Source organism: Apus apus, chromosome 2 (genome assembly GCF_020740795.1).
Source record: "Apus apus isolate bApuApu2 chromosome 2, bApuApu2.pri.cur, whole genome shotgun sequence".
NCBI lineage: Eukaryota > Metazoa > Chordata > Aves > Apodiformes > Apodidae > Apus > Apus apus.
The window spans coordinates 43,204,179-43,220,919 of NC_067283.1; the positions used below are offsets into that span (position 1 = coordinate 43,204,179).

The window sequence follows — 16,741 nt, forward strand, 5'->3', positions numbered from 1 at the left end:
TGTTAAATGAAAAAGAATGCTGCAAAGTAGGAAGGCTGGCTGTTTTGGTAGCTCTGATACTGGAAAGCTGGCTCTGCCTCACCCCATTTTCCCCCTCCCCTAAACGAGCCCTAAATAGCTAATAAACATTAGCACTGAAATTCTCATTCTTTCCTCTATCATTTAAATGACAAAAGTTTTATGAATTCCCTGAATAACATTTAGGATGAAGTTGCCTTATATGAAAAGACAAAGAGGAAGCTAGCATTAAGGGTTTGGGGTTGACAAGTATTGTTAAATACAAAATTATCTCAGTTCTGACCCTTCCCTAAAATCAGCCAAGATTTTGTAACTCTGTAAAATTAAATGCTTTATCAACAGACAAGTGACTGTGCAACCCAGCAAAGATAAATTATCTCATTATTAGCACAGAAATCAGATGAGGCATGCATAGTAAGTGACATATTAAATGCAATTATAAAACCCTACCGAAGTGATGTTAGTGACCTGACACATGACAAAAAACCCAGCAAGGCAATGCAGAATCCAGGCTGGAAGATGTGCTGGTATTACTTTTATGCATCATAAATCAGATACAAAATTACTACGTAGCCATCAGTGCAAATCCCATAACCAAAAGCATTTGAAAAATTTAAGAAATTATTAACATACAAGGAAGGGGATTATCTTCAAGAGAAGTAGAGCTACCCACCAATGCAGCGATCTGCCATTGCCAGGATGGGGCGGGCAGGTTAGGAGAGCTACCTTCTCACACTGCCCACCTCCATCCCCACATGTACACAGTGACAATCAGTTGCCAGACACCGGCAGGTTCCCACTTCCCACATCTGCAGTGGTTAATTCTCCAATATTGACTATCACAAAAAAAAAATAAAAAAAGGAGAGAACCACATGGCTCAAAGAGACTCAGGGGAACACCCACCCACCACCTCCTGTTGGCAGCATGGGTGACCTAGACCCCTCCTGACCAGCATTTGTCCAGCTCTCCTCCCTTCCCACTACTGCCAGAAACCCCAGGACTGCCACAAGCAGACTCTTCCTTCTTGCAAAGTTGTTTTTTTTTTTCTTCCTTAAAAATTAACCTACATTTTCTTTGCTCCAACTTACTGATTTTCACTCCACTCAGAGCAGACAGATCACAGCCCACTCCCCTCTCTAGAGCAGGTTTTTACACCTTCTAGGGTGGCAAAGCCTAGCCCTCACACCCAATGACAGCTTGTATTACTTCAACTTGCTGTCCTACATTTTATTTTCTAAATTCCTCACCATTGGTGCTTTTAACCTTTGCCTTCCCTTATGCTTTTCTTGAAGTCCTGTGTCTCAAAGTGGACACACACATACTCCAGCTGAGTATTACTGGTGCCTTCTACCTCAAAAAGATAAATTAGGGTGTTATACCTGCAACACTGTTCACATCCAGCAAGTAATCTTTTTGCAATGGTATGTCACTGTCAACTTGCATCTAGTTTGTGACACTCTCTGGCCTTCGGACTACTGAAGAGCCACCCCTCAGGAGTCATCCCGTGCTCAAGCAGTGAATTGCCCTTGTCTCAGTGCCACCCTTTCCACTTGTCCTATGGAACTGCACTCTTCACGCCAACACAGTCCCCAGTGAAAGTCGAGGACTGATGGCAGCAGGAAGATGGTGGTGGGGCCACCCTGCCCACAGCAACCACTCTGATGGAGTACTTAACTCCACCTTTTACCATCAGCTCCATCTTTGCTGGCCATGGCAGCACAGCTGGGAGGCAAATGAGCAGCCCAGCCCCCAGCCGCTGACTTGAAAGAACCCAGCAAACATTCACAACAAAGCAACCACTCCCCACGAAACAGCTCAGCATCTCCCCAGGAACCAGAAAATGAAAGACCCAGACAACTGGGTCTCTGCTCAAGGTGGAAGCTCTGTGGACTGCTCTGGGATGGCTCTTCCCAAAACAAAACCTTGACAGCTGGCAAAAAGGATTATATTTTTTTTTCTACCCTTCCCCCCCAACCCTGACTTGCATCTGACTTCTACAGTGTATTTGGAAAGGAAACCCCTCTTCAGGCCACAGTGCTGAAGGAGTCTCCTCTAGTCTGAGCATGTTGCAAAATAGTTCTCTGCTCTGTCTCATTCCTGAAACAGCATCACTGAATGGGGCTTGAGCAATGCAAAATATTAGAAAAGTAATAAAAAGCTCTGATTAGTTTGATAAAACCAGATCAAATTAACATACACTTGTGCCTGATTCAAACACATCATTTTTTACACTTTTGGAGAACATTCTGTAACTGATTGAGAGCCTCATTTTCCTAGGAAGGATGACAAGAGGCTCCTGCACCTGCAGCAGGCAGTGGTCCGAATGAGCTGGGGCACTGCACTGGATCTCCCAGCCACCCTCCTCCACTTCTCAACCCCATTGCATAAAAGAGTGAGAAAAAGGTGTGCAAAACCCCTTGCACTACTACTTCACATTGCTAGCAAAAGAGAAACACAAACACACACTTTTTATGTGCCATTGTCAGAGGTTCTAGGGATTTTGTTTGCTTATTGAAATGAGGCTGCTTGAAATGCCTTCCTTCCTCTTAATGCAACTTTCAGGTGCCATCAGCACACTTTTGAGTGGCACTGGTAGGTGTTAGATGAGGAAGCAACCATGCCAGACACACCAAACAGCAACCATTTTCTGAGTACATTGTTTCATTCTGCAATAAAATAAGTTGCACTGTTCACAGAGTATTACTCTCTATCCACCACTTTTCTCAGCAAGACAGGCCAATAGAAGTTCTGATCTTTTTCTTTCTCTGTACAGTTCATTTTTGTTCCTCCTGGAGCTTAGGAAACAAATTACAAATTGAGTGGTTAAATCCCCAACACACAGAGGGGTAATATTGCTTAACTGCAGGTAAATTGCTGGGATGTGGTTCTCCATTTTAAAACATTCACTTTAACTGTAAAATTAATTACTTGGTGAATCCAGTAAACAGAAATAACCAATAGCAATAACTGCATTTCCTTCAGGTGTATGTTGACATGCAAAAATGATATATAGTAAAAAGATTTAAGTACATTCAGTTCTGTTTGTGGGCAGTGTCCAAATCCTTGGTCTTTAACTTTGAAAGGATAAAAAGTTTAATTGGATTAATTTGGTGGTCTACTTACATTATCCAGCAGGGATATTTTGAGCCATTACAGCATGTCTCTTGTGTTGCCCGAGATACGAGCCAATGAAATTGAGGTGAGGACTTGTTACTGGCTGGAACCAATTATTTCTGCTGGGAGAAAAGATGAATTTGTAGTAAGAATTAGAATGAAATAACAAGGTAAGAATCTGAGAAGTTCTGACTTTACAGGAAGTTAATGTTTTCCTTGGAAAAAATTAAATACAGCCTTTATTTTACACTCTTTTATATGGGAAACTAATGTAAGAACAAAAAGGCCATTTTCAATAACCAGGTCGTTTGTCCTTTCTTGATGAACAGAACATACCAACAAACTAATTCTCCCTATTCTGCATGCCACACATCAAATCTTTCAAATCAGCTACCAGAGATACTTCACACTAGCAAGAACTATTCACAGCCTATTCACCAATGGAAAACTGCCCAAAAATGTTACTCAGGAAGCCTTGAAACAGCAGGGGTTGAACTCATCTGCCTGTGTGTCCCTAAGAATGGCAGATACCCCTTCCGTAGCATGAGCTGCCCATCTCATGATTCCTGCTGGATGCAAGCTCCTGCAGAAGTGCTGCCCTGCTGAGACTTCTGCCCATCTCCCTCCAGGTTCTCCCCTAAGCTTATGGCTGCTACAGCTAATTACCTGAGGGAAGGGATCAGCCAAAGGCTGATATTAAAATGGGATCAACTCTTCTACTCCAAAGAACATTCCTTATTGGCTTCTACTTTCCCCTGCTTTTGTTCTGTGCAGAAAGAACATAATCTTTTCTTAAAGAATTATGTCCAGGTGTCAAACGACACTTGAGAGTTGCTTTTAACAAAAACTGCTAATTTCTCAGGTTCGCAACCGTCCTGTACTGTGTGATTTCTGCATGCAAAGGCAGCAAACAGTGTTCAGTATCACATGTACCATGGATCCAGGCCTCAAACACAAATAAAATTTCAGTTACTTCTGCAAGACACTCCCTCCCCCCCCCCCAACTCAGCACATGTAGTGTTTCGTCAGTTCAACCACCCACATGTTTCCAATGAGATTTTAGTGTTTTATTTCCCTTTAGCCTCTTTGCTCTTGCATTCATTTTGCAGTGATTCTGCTGTTTTCCAGGCTATTGAGTTGCCTTCCCTTCTTGCTCGCACCCTTTTATTGTCTCTGCACTTGGGAATGACTCCACCTCAGAGGCTCCTCCACCAAGGACTGGGACCAACCCCACAATGCCTCACCCTGTGCTACATTTGGGGACAGATAACAGAGTTTATGGGTAGTCACAGGGCTGGATTAAGTACTCACCTCTGCAGCTACAGAAATTTTAATACTAATATATGCTTTCTGACTGTGTGCTAAGATAACAGAAGATAAGAACTGGGTGCAAAGGGGGCACTTCATCTCCAGCTGCATTTCAGCAGTGAGAGTGAAAGCAAAGTGGGCTATTGTTTGCAATATCCCTGTTGGATTTAAGATAGTGACAATATTATAATTATAAACATCTCTTAATTAACAAATTCTGTTGCAAGCCACTGTCAGTGGTGGTTTCCATCAATGCTGTTATCAGATATGGCAGAGCACAAAGCGGGGCTGCAGCAGCTAGGGGAGGGGAAAGCCACACACTTTGCTAAAGGGGAGAGAGACCACCACTGCCCACTGTAACCATGGCTCCAAGGAGTAGAGTTAAAGCTGCCTTTACAGTCCTCTCCCCTCAGGAGGAATCCCCTCCCAGGAAGGCATCAGGAAAGCAGCGCTGGATGGAAACGCGCCTCCTGCACCCACCCGCTGCCGGTCCCACCAGGTCCCCTCCTGTAGACCTGATGGCACAAGATGAAGTCTGCACCTCCTACAGGGAGGATAGTAGCATTCAGTCCCCCTCTACACCCTAGAAACATCCCCGTAGCTCTTTCATACCAGAACGGGAATGGGCTTCAATTTGCTCATCTCCAGACGTTCAATCAAACAATCTACAGTAGGTCGACTTTCTGATGGGAACTAAAGGCAATTCTTTAATTAGATTTAAGAACTGCAACACTTGAAGTTAAATCATGCTTAGAAAGATGAAAATTGAAAAATGGTAACTAATGGGATTTACAGATGATTTCCTTTAAAGTTAAAAAATTATTATTATATGCATGTACCCCAAGGACCTTTCCATAGCTGTTAAAAATACTCTTCTTAACAGCAGACAATGAGGATATATCCATTTATATGGGAAGCTGAACAACAAAGCTTCTGCTAAGACATTTTAAAATAAAAGTAGATTCTCAATTATAGACTAGAGCCTGCAATCCCTTCCACCTCCTCCTCCATTCCAGATTCTTTATTAGTTTTGCAACTGAAAATGATGTCACAACTAGGTAACATGAGGGCCACAAGCCTAGGTTCTGTCCTAAGTGACATTGATGAAGCCAGCTATAGAAGGGGACATTGTAACCTAGCTCAGTGGCATGTACAAGAAGTGAAAATACATTTTCAAATAGCTGTCCTATTACAAAGTACTATTTTAACCGAAAAGTAATACTGTTTGAAAAACTTAGGACCTTAACACACATTACAAAAAAGCCAGGTAGCATATCATTAGCTAACATTCACATTGTTGTAGATTTTTTCCACCATGCTAAGAATTCACAAATTATTGCTTGTGGTTTAACATGACACTAATAGGGGTAATGATAATTTCAGGTTTTTTTTCCCCTGCAAATCCAAGCACTCTCTTCTGCCTCACATTCATCTGACACAGCTCCAAGGTCAACTGAAAAAATCCCTACCTTCTTCCACAGAAGCAGACACAGACTCCAAATCTGTTTAATAACAAAGATCCATTTCCTTAATAAAGGTATAAAAATTGAAACTGTGAATATATTCTGGCTGTAATGCAAACACTGCCCAGTGTACAGGGCTTTTTGTGTTTGCATGTCTTTGTTTGCTCAGGTAGGCTAATCACTGTGAGATCCTGTTTGTTTCCCACCTCTGGTTTGTGGAATTCCACTGCCCCTGCAAAGACTAAACTACATGGTCAAACACCAGTATCAAGTGCCAGCAACTGGAGCCAGAACTCAGGAACACACCTCTTTTGTGCATGCTCTGCTTAACTTCAGAGCTCGTGCTTTTGCAAGTGACAAGTGCGAACTGCTGTGGATGTGATGAAAATCAGGTAGGAATCCCTCACTAATGTACTTCATCCCATGTCATTAATTTGAGTAACATTTTTGTACAACTGAAAAAATTACTGCTTCTCTTTCAGAGATCCCAAAACTGTTCCAAAGGCAACTCTTTAAGATTTCCTTCAAACGTTGACTGAAAATTAACAGACAAATTTACCATGAATTTTGTGGTCTTACTTGCTTACTAAAGGAATTAGCAACACATCCAAGGGGAAAAAGAATTCTGTTCTGAAGCCACAGACCAAAATGAAAAGGAGAAGCATGTTTGATATAGCAGAGTATGATATAAAAAATATACTGGGACAAGACCAAAGAAAGACAAATAGCTATCACTTTTCACACAGATTGTGTTTAGACATGTTCTACAGACTGGTAAAAAACAAAACAAAATAAAAAACTTAGCATCTTAGATGACAACTTAGCATCTTTTACCTAGCAAGGTAAAATTCCTACACGTTGCTAGGAGCAAGTCACTGGTTCACAGCAGGTGTTCAGCGGCTCATCACATGCAGGCATGATTCCTGCTCTTGCAGGGGATGGGTGTCCCTTCCCCTAAAACCACTGGCAACCCTGACAGACAATACAAAGACTGCTTGTTTTGAGATTAAATCCTTGTCCCTTCAGTCTTTTTAGAGCATAACAGACTAGAAGAAGCTGGCATGGCTTCCCTGTCCTCTTGGCAGAGAAAGATACCAAAAACCTGCCATTGCTCTCTCTGGCAGGCACCTTTTCCCATTCCTACATTTATTTCCAGGAGGAAAATAAAGTTTGACGTTGCAGCAGCAGAAGAAATGCAGCCAGGATTTGCCAGGCAGGAAAGGTTTGCTGTCTGACCACCTTCATGTTCCTGGGTCAACTGGTAGAGGGAAAACCGCCTGCTCAGGAGCAACAAAACCCTGTCACAGCTTGCCTTTCACACACACAAATGTGCTGAAACATTAAAAAAAGGTCTTGCTTGGCTAGGTAAAGCAGCGTTTGAAGGCTCTGGAGAAGATGTTATTATTAAGAGGTAGCGCTGTGATGCACAATGTGATTTACAGACTGATTTCATGCCAATGCCACCTCAGCCACAGAAAAAACACCTTTGTGGCTACACAGCTATGAGAAAAGGTCATCCTGAAAACCCAATAATTTGCTGCATAGCAAGGACTCTCTTGGGGTGCATCACAGAATCACATAGAATCACAGGATGTTAAGGGTTGAAAGGGACCTCTAGAGATCATCAAGTCCAACCCCCCTGCCAGAGCAGGACCACCACAGAATGTAGAGCAGGTTACACTGAAACACATCCAGATATGTCTTGAAAGTCTCCAGAGAAGGAGACTCCACAACCTCTCTGGGCATTCTGTTCCAGTGCTCTGGAACCCTTACAGTAAAGAAGTTCTTCCTCATGTTGAGATGGAACTTCTGTGCTCTAGCTTGCATCCACTGCCCCTCATCCTCTTCATCCACGCAATCTGACAGGGATGCTAAATTAGTATTTTTATGTTGATCCCAAATTGTGAATACTTTCAAATCATCAACAGAGTTAAAACGGTTTCTTACTTTTTCTGGCAGTCTGCAGTGCAAAAACGTTTACTCAGGAGTTTATTCTACAATAGATTATAAATGACATTTAGTGACATGATGGATACATCCTGGCTTTGAGATATAAAGATGATCTCAGAGTACAAGCCTTATTCCTTGTTTCACTAATATGCTACACATGCTTCAGTGTTGTCAGAAGTCCATCTTCAGTACTTTGATTATGAACATTAATGTGGTTCTCTAAATTGAGTTGTTCGCATTTCTGAGCGTATTTATGCTAGTAGTGGTGTGGGTTTTTTAACTTAAACATTTATTAAAGCATTAGTTTGTGACAAACAGGCTTAGTTTCACGGGTTATGTTGTTCTAAAATGAAGGCAAGATTATGCAGATCAAAAATAATAACTTGTTTTCTTTTAACTAGGAAAATATCTTCTAGAGATTATTTTATATCTTACCCTATTTTCCAGTTCACGTCTGTAGTGAGATACTTCTTAGAACGCACGATTAAGTCACTGAACCCTCCTGTTGACATGAGGTCAGAGAAGATATAGTTTTCCCAACCAAGAACTGGTCTAATTTGGTGTATTTTTTTGCAATATGCTTCAAACGAAGCACCTTCAGGCTAATCACAGCTAATGAACAAGGAGTAAGCCTTTTGGCTAATGTGTTTTCATTTGATATCCAAATATGGGCTATGCAGACAGATGCAGTGGGAAATTTCAGCCCTTGTGTTAAAGGGTTAAAGGCACAAGTCAAGACAGGCTTCCCTGAAGTACAGTACAGAGACTAACATTAGAAAACAAAGTAAATCTGTTTGAGATTGACAGTTAATGTGAGATTAGCCTCAGAAGCCCTAAAAAGACTATGCTGGTGGTACCTATGCTCCCCATTAAACAAAGATCTGATTCCTTTCCAGTCCAAGACCTGACCCATGACATCAAATCACCATTTTCATACAGATGTGGTGAGGACAATCTTACTTTCTATGTTTACTAATTACAGAAACTGCTCTCCAGCTTCAGGTATCCAAAGGGCACAATCCATAGCATCAGGAGGAAGTGATGGGGCTGTGCAGCTGGAGGAAGGGTGACCCGAAGTCTTGCAATAGGAGGACTGAGGGCCACAGGGATGATGACTCAATTGGCACATCAAAGACAAGCCATTCTTTTATACACATAGACAGGAAAAGGAAATTCCACCCCTCACCAGCTGACACCTAAAATTGTCAATTATCTCAGTTGTCTCACTGAGAAAAAGGAAGAGAAACGTGTATTTGGGAGCTGATTTTAATTAATAGTTTTGCAAATCTAAACCCTTTTGTTTCAGCAGTCCTTAAGAACAGAACAACTTCACTGAAAGGCTGCAGACACAGGATGAACCATCTGTGAAAAACCTGACATTTTTCCCCAAACAAAACAAAAAATGGAATGTAAAACCTGCATGAAATGCAGTCCTGCTTTACTCTCCCACTGAACAGCAATCAATAACTCAAATCACTAAAGAAAACAATCAGCAATTTTCCTCCAGATGAAGAGCATAGTGGGTTTTGATACACATGCACCTAACTGCAGCTTTCTGTGAGTACAATTAACATTTCCAACATAGCTAACAAAAGAAAACCTTTTAGAAAATACAAAGCTGAAAAGAGGGTTCTAAAGCTGAGCAAGTGGAGAGAGGAACAAAATGCACAAACAGCTCCAACGCTTAAGGCAACCTACACACACACAATCTACAGAGGAGTCTCTTGCTAGGAAATGCATTTATATGGATCATTATCTTCATGATACCTATGCATTCCAGAAACATTCAAGTGACCACATTATGCATGGCTCAGCAAACCACTTACAGACACATGCGGGTGGCTTTAAAGACTCCTGAAATGATGTCAACAAAATGGGGAAACACGGGCTTCCCGTCTAAGGGAGAGAAAGAGTAGCAGAGGACTACAGAGGGCTGGGCTCATCCCATCCATTGTATTGGACACAGAAAGCAAGACTTGCAGATGAAGCCAAAACCATAATTTTGGCTCAATAGAGGACAGATGTAGAAAACAGCAACGCTGCCTGTATGTGAAAGATTTCATAACCACTTTTGCTGTGTAGGTCAATTCTTATATGGAGAAGCCAGCAAGACAATAAAACAATAAAAGACTTTTCCATAGGTGTGGGAAGGGAGAGATGGATATATGTGCAAATTGCTTTGAAAACTTAGCTGGTGATGTGTTGGGGTTGAAACTGTAATTTCTGTGCAAGCCTTGCAGAGCTGCAAAGTTTGGGAACCACAGCAGATCCCTAGAAGCGACCCAGTTGTGTTTAACACAAGCCACGTGGTATGGCTCACCATGAAGCTGGCCCAAGAGCCGGCTGGGACCACCTCACCACTGCGGCCACCCCTTATCACAGAGTCCTAGCCTGGGGGGAGAGCTACCAAGAGCCACCCTAGGAATCTCTCTGAAGGGCTGCCAGGTACCTCCAAACAGCCCTGCTGAAGTAGCCAGGCACTGTGGCATGGTCAGGCAAGGGACATTTTGCTGCTTTAGCAAGTTAGGAAATCCTGGAAATTAGCCTGAAAACCACTCCCAGCTCCTGTTACCAACCTCTGCCTCTCCAATATTTTTAAACTCTTATTTAACATAAACCCTTTTGATGGGCTCTTCAAGCCCAGGCAAGCGCCTGCACGGCACACATCCAGGGATGGGGACCAGCTCCGTGCTGTCACAGGGAACTGGTTCCTGCTTCCCACTGATAAGGAAACGCACTATACATTAATCTCCTTTTGCAGTATCATATAAAACCCTAATTACAACCTCATGCCTCCACAACAAATGCACTGCACATTTAATTAATGCATAAATGTCAGCCCTCAACTTTTTTTTTCATGTGGCTGAATTTGTAAGTAAGGGTTCGCATCGTTTCAGCAAGCAAAGTCCAACTCCACAGCTGCTTCCTACAGAATTTTCTCAAATATAAGCAAAACCAGAACAACTGACCAGATACATTAAGGAGACCATCTGCGTGGTCAGAGGTTTTACAGAGCTACAGCTGGAATAGAAAACCCTTTGTGAGCTCTGATCAATGGAAATAACCAGAAAAGCACTTCATTTGATCAACTAGCAGATGTTCCAGTTCAAGTGACCATTAATCCACATGCTTCTCCCTCTTTCTGCATGTCATTTTCAAGACAGATAGACCTATCTTTCTTCTTTTCCAGATATTAAAAAAAAAACAACAACTAAACAAATAATTAAGCAGCATCCTTGGTGTTAATGCTTAAAACAATTTTATTTTTTTAATAGGATGAGACATACACAGTTTACACCTGTCAGCCAACAACAGCAGCCTTTCATTATCCAAACACAAGTCAGTCCTGAAAATAGGAACTCAACTTATTTAAAATTCACAAGAGCCTTTTGCTGGGTTGCTGGTCACTTCTAGGTGCTCTTCTCTCTCAGACAACTCCACGCATTAACTTGGTTGTTGCCTAATGAACTTTGCTAGGAACAGTGGTGCATGCAAAATCCTTTTCAGATTTAAGCTCAAGTGATGAAGACTCTATGTCTACATAACAGCACTCAACTATACTAAATGCTGCTGATTCATAACAACGTCAAATCATGCCAGAAACTTCCTAATTTTGGTTCTTCTTGCACTGAGCTACATTACTTTGATTTCAGAAAAGCAAATAAGTTTCCAGGCATCAGAAGATAGTAACAATACTTCCAGCTCTTCCAAGCTTTACAGCCCTCAGCTGTTATCAAGCTGAAAGAAAAGCTGGATTCATGAAAACACAGGTAACATGGGCTGCTGTAAACATGTACAATACAGCCTCAATTTTGTGGTGAAACCTATAGAGAAGAGTCTTATGTTAGAACATTAAAAAATTCACTGATCAGGCTAGAAATACAAACATTTCAAATAAAGTAGGACACACAGAATACGTTATTTGCTCCTTTTCACCTGAACATAACCATTAAGCAATTTTTAAATTACAAAGTTATCATATGAAATGGTCTCCTGGAAGATTATACAACAATGAATAGACTCTGCATCATATGCAAGTAGACTAAGTGTGACTATTACTCTTGGATAAGTAGCCTCAGAGCCGCAACATATTAGATGAACATAGGTAGTGTCAGTGGCTAGGTGTGCAAAAAGACACACTGCCCTTGTTAATCACACGCGATTTCATCCTGATACTTCCGAAGTATTCAGCATAAGGAGGCTTTGGAATGTTTATATAGAAAAAAATGAATCAGGAACAAACCATTTTTACTTCTGCCATCAGCAAGGATGATGAGGCAGGCAATGTTCAATATCAGAATTTAAGACCACAAAAGCTATAAAGCACACAAAAAAAGCTCAATTTTCAAAACTGAGTAATTGGATTAGATCAAATCTGTAGTAAATATCTCTTTTACAGATTTTGTCTCATGTAATCACAAGGATGGCAGACAAGTATCTCTGGCTTTGAGTGACAGACTTACCATGGGCTTAACTTCAACAAGCCTACTGGATAGAAACCAGCAGAAATATATAGAGGAAATAGTGTTTAAATGTTCTTTTTGTATCAAACATGTCCAGCAAGCAAATGTATTTAAGATCTGGATATTAATCTAAGTTATCACACAAATGGCTGGGTACGCTGGAAGAAGCTGGATTCATATTGTACTGCAGTACAGGTTCTTTATAGACACCTGCATTCCTTCAAGTTACTTAGAAGATATTGGATAAAAATCCAATCAACGATTGAAAGATGGGAAGCACAGGCCAATTTAATTAGGTTCCTACCCAGGCTGCAGTCTTGCCAGTTTACAAGATACATCACAACAGAATTTATCAGCCAAGCTGACCAAGGCTCCATTGTCCAGGGAACAGACTGAGAAAATACGTGCCCGTACCTCAAGGGCCTTCAAAGCTAAGACTTAGCAAGTGAAGGGAACAGAATAAGGCAACAGTCGATATGGTTATTTCTAGTCAATCAGAAGGGACAATGACAGTACTCCATCTGCTTAGCTACAATCCATATTGCGCTTCCTACATGACAAATCAGAAATTCTGCACTGAATCTTTTGGGAAGTGGTACCCCAATCATAGTAATCTATCAAGATGAGAAGTTCATTAAACCATCTATTTTATTAGAATTATTCTGCAGCTGTCTTCTGCATGACTATAAATGTAGGTGAAACAATTATTAAAAAAGAACAATGTGATTTTGGGTCAATAAAAAGATTGCCTTATAGCCCCAGTAGCTCTTGATTAGGGGACATTTAGAGATTGCCTCTGTAGACTGCTGGGAATGAAACCTGCCAGGACATAAGCTCAAAGAACACTATGGGCCTGTTCTATTGAGGTTAACGCAACCTTCAAGATCTAAAGCAGGGCTTAGCAAATGCTGGCATAGCATTTTGCAGAGAAAATCACTGTATCTGGTATCAGCCTGGGAGGCAGGGTTCTAAACAGTGGTAAGAACTGCCCCTCTCCATATGCCAAGTACTTGAAACTGTTGTCCTTTGAAAGCTACACCAGAACAGAAAATGTATAGCATAGTCCACTGCCAAGGAGAAAAAAAGAAAGGATACTGTTCTTGATGCTCCTTTATCACATGCTTGGAAGCACTGAAGCCATTGCTTCATATACTTGACCATTAACATTGGCGATCTTTTTCTTCTTCCTTACCTTGGTAAACATTTCTGATACATAGCCACAAACTGCTTCTCAAATCTTTTAATGCTGAATAGGTCAACAGAAATCCAATGGGTTTCTGCTGACAGAAATACCACCACTGCGTATTGTCAGTGCAGGAACCCTACCACACAGCAGCAACTCTGACTCTCCACACCCCTGTGGACAGAGAGAAGGGACATGTCACGCCTGCCAGAAATATGCTGGTCTATCAGCATTATGCCACAGTGACAACTGAGAAACCCATGATCAAGGTTCTCCCTAAAAATAAGGCAATTCAGAAATGTCACTTCCATTGTCACAGCTGATGTCACTGAAGTGTCACTTGGAGTCTGTATTAGACTAATCAAGCCAATTATAGAGTACTTATGGTCTTTAACAGGCTCTCGGATTTGACTTTTGATACAAAATCTGCATATTCCTAGATGTCTTATGAATTTAAAATGGTTCAAAGTTTGAGTCTAACAGAGCAACGAGCCTTCAAGACAGTGAGAAAAACCCCTTTGCTGTTCAAGCAGAAAACAACGTGTCACCTTGCTCACCGTGGCAGGCTGTCAGCACAGCTTCTGGCAGTGACTCAACATAAATGCAAGACCTGAACCCTCCCTCACCATGCGCCAAGCACTTCCAGACCTACTGCTGTGGGCCACAGTCTTGCAAAGGATCAGGCTCTGCTGCTTGGTTTTGGAGACAGCAAAGAGTCGCAGAAGAAGCAATGCAGAAGTGCAGAGATGCTGAGTCCCAGAGACGCCTCCTTTACTGCAGGGGTTCCTCAAGTCCTGGTTTGGTCACGCAGCCAGGACTCAGCATGTTCTTCGGGGCAGTGGCTGCAGTCCCCATTCTTCTAGTGTTGGAAATGACATTTTCCTGAAAACCTGCCCATTGCCACTCTGGAGGCCGAAGAGGTACTTCAACAATCCCACTTTTCTGTCGCAGTAGCAAAACCGGGCAGAAACTTTTCCATGACACCTATTTTCTCCTTTCTTCAGTACAACGGCTAATGATGAGTTTCATGTACACATAATTGTCATGCACAGTGGTTTAATATCCCTATGTGGCATTCGTGGTCTAAACACACAAAGATACACTGATTCTCACAGAAATTAAGTGCTGGGGCATAAAACAAGCCTGAGAGGCAGACAGTGATGTTATTTCCTCAAGGAAGAAAACCATACCTTTGGGATAATGGGTGCCCTTGAGGAAAGGTCAGCACAAAGCAGCTACGGTGTCAGGAAAGTGACTCTTCTCTTTTAATAAAGGCAATTTACTAAATGCAGACATGCAGGGCAAGTTGGTACAAAGTCGTATTTTCTTAACTCCTTCACAACCCCAAAAGGCAACACTCCCCCTCCCATCAGATCACCAAGAACAGAGGCCTTGAAAGGGATGGACACAAGGGGGTCTACCCAAAGCATTGTCCCCAGCTCATCTCTCCCACAGAAGCAAAAGATGTGCCCCGCAGCCAACATGGGGGTCCCTGTCTCTTCCTCCTTCAGGTCAGGCTTCTTACAGCATGCCAATCACCTTCAAACCCCTCACAAGCAACAAACAGGCATGATTTGCAGAGGGGGAAATTCACCATTTCAGCAAGGAGAAAGAAAAAACCCCACTACCTTAGCAGGTTTTATTTTATTTTAAAAGGGATGAGCGTTTGCAGCAGTCCTCAGAGAGACCAGTAAACGGTTTGTCCACAATTAAAGTGGAAAAGAGTGTATGATACAGATATTTATCACATGCAATTTTATAAGCTGTGTGTGGTTTACAGCGTAATTAATCAGTAGTTGTCTCCTATTCTGTACACAAACGCAGCCTCCTCTCTTTACAGGCATACTTAATAAGTAACCAATTTATACCCTTCTACAATCCAAATTATCTTCCCCCTGATGAAAGATTCTGGGAGAAGTAATTCAAATTCCCGCATGAGGAAAACTCAGAACAGGTACTGGAAGCAACATTCCTGCGCATCCTTGGTATCTGCATGATGAATCCCTGCAGCCTCCGAGGAGCATTCGCAGCCAGTCTGTCAGACAAAGCCACTCAAGAGCAGAAATATACACATGACTGTGAATATCCATGAATTGAACAAAACAAAGGTGGGGAAAACTACACCCTCGGGGAACTACTGCTGCTCTGCAGCACTTGCCACCAATGCTACTTATTTTTGTACTCGATCCTGACTCAAGGGTATGAAACCAATGAGTCACAATCCAGAGAAGGAGCACCCTCACACCTTTTGAGGTCAATCAGAAATCAGAACACACAAACATCCATTTATGAAAAGTAAATTAACAAATTTGAGGATTTACTGCCCCTCAAATAATCTCACTTGTACCATACACACACACACAAGCATTCAGCTAGATGTAGGTCCCCTCCTTGCAATTATAACTTGCCATATTTTCACGACTTTTTTACTCTATATTTACTATTCTGTTTTGCTGCTGAGTTTCTTCTATTGCAATCAGCGTAGGTGTCTGAAGTGTGAGCTGTTAGATTTCTGCTCCTCCCCTCACATCAACATGCTTGAGGTTATCATAAGCAGCTGCAGCAAAATCCTGGTTAGGGGTTTGCAAGATCTCACAAAAAAAATCTAAGAGTCACTAGAAGCAGTATTTTTCTTCCCTTATCAGAAAGTTCAAGGAACTACATGTGATTTGATGGGAATAAATAAAAAAATCTGGAAGTTATTTGTGGAATTCTAAGGCCTATGTAAGCAAGACACAATGTAGCGAAGCATTCACTGAAACACTGTTCTTCAAAATTCAATTAGAGGAGAACTAACTAGACCTGGAAAACACTGAGCATGTGCCATGCAAAAGGACTACACCTACCTAAAGGAAAGGAAAAAAATCTCTTCATATTTTGGACGTATGTTTTCCCTCAACACATAAAGGGGAAAAAAAATAGTTTAAAAAGAAAAAGATCTAGTTCTTATATTTTTATAGACTGCTCTATGTCAATCTGTAATTGATCACGTTTTGCAGACAACCACTTAAAAAAAGGTTAGCTTTAAAAAAAAAATAAGACTGCTCAGATAAAACTACAATTATGTATTTCCAGAAGAGGCCAAATCACAGCTTGTCATGTAAAGTAGTCCCACGTTACCCTCTACTTTGTTCCCTTCTCAGAGATGCCTCACAAAGCATTTCTATCTTACACAAGGGCACACACAAAGTTCAGATAAAAAAGGAACCCTGCAATTCTTCTTTATTTGGAAGCCATTAAA

At 41.6% G+C, this 16,741-nt stretch overlaps 1 long non-coding RNA gene across 2 annotated transcripts in view; it reads right to left on the reverse strand.

The window, feature by feature from the left end:
• LOC127380947 (uncharacterized) overlaps positions 1-16,741 on the reverse strand; it is a 73,375-nt gene that overhangs the window by 34,757 nt on the left and 21,877 nt on the right. For both annotated transcript variants that reach the window (XR_007888616.1, XR_007888615.1), the window contains exon 2: positions 3,143-3,252. This is a non-coding gene — a long non-coding RNA (uncharacterized LOC127380947). The remainder of the gene's footprint in view (positions 1-3,142; positions 3,253-16,741) is intronic.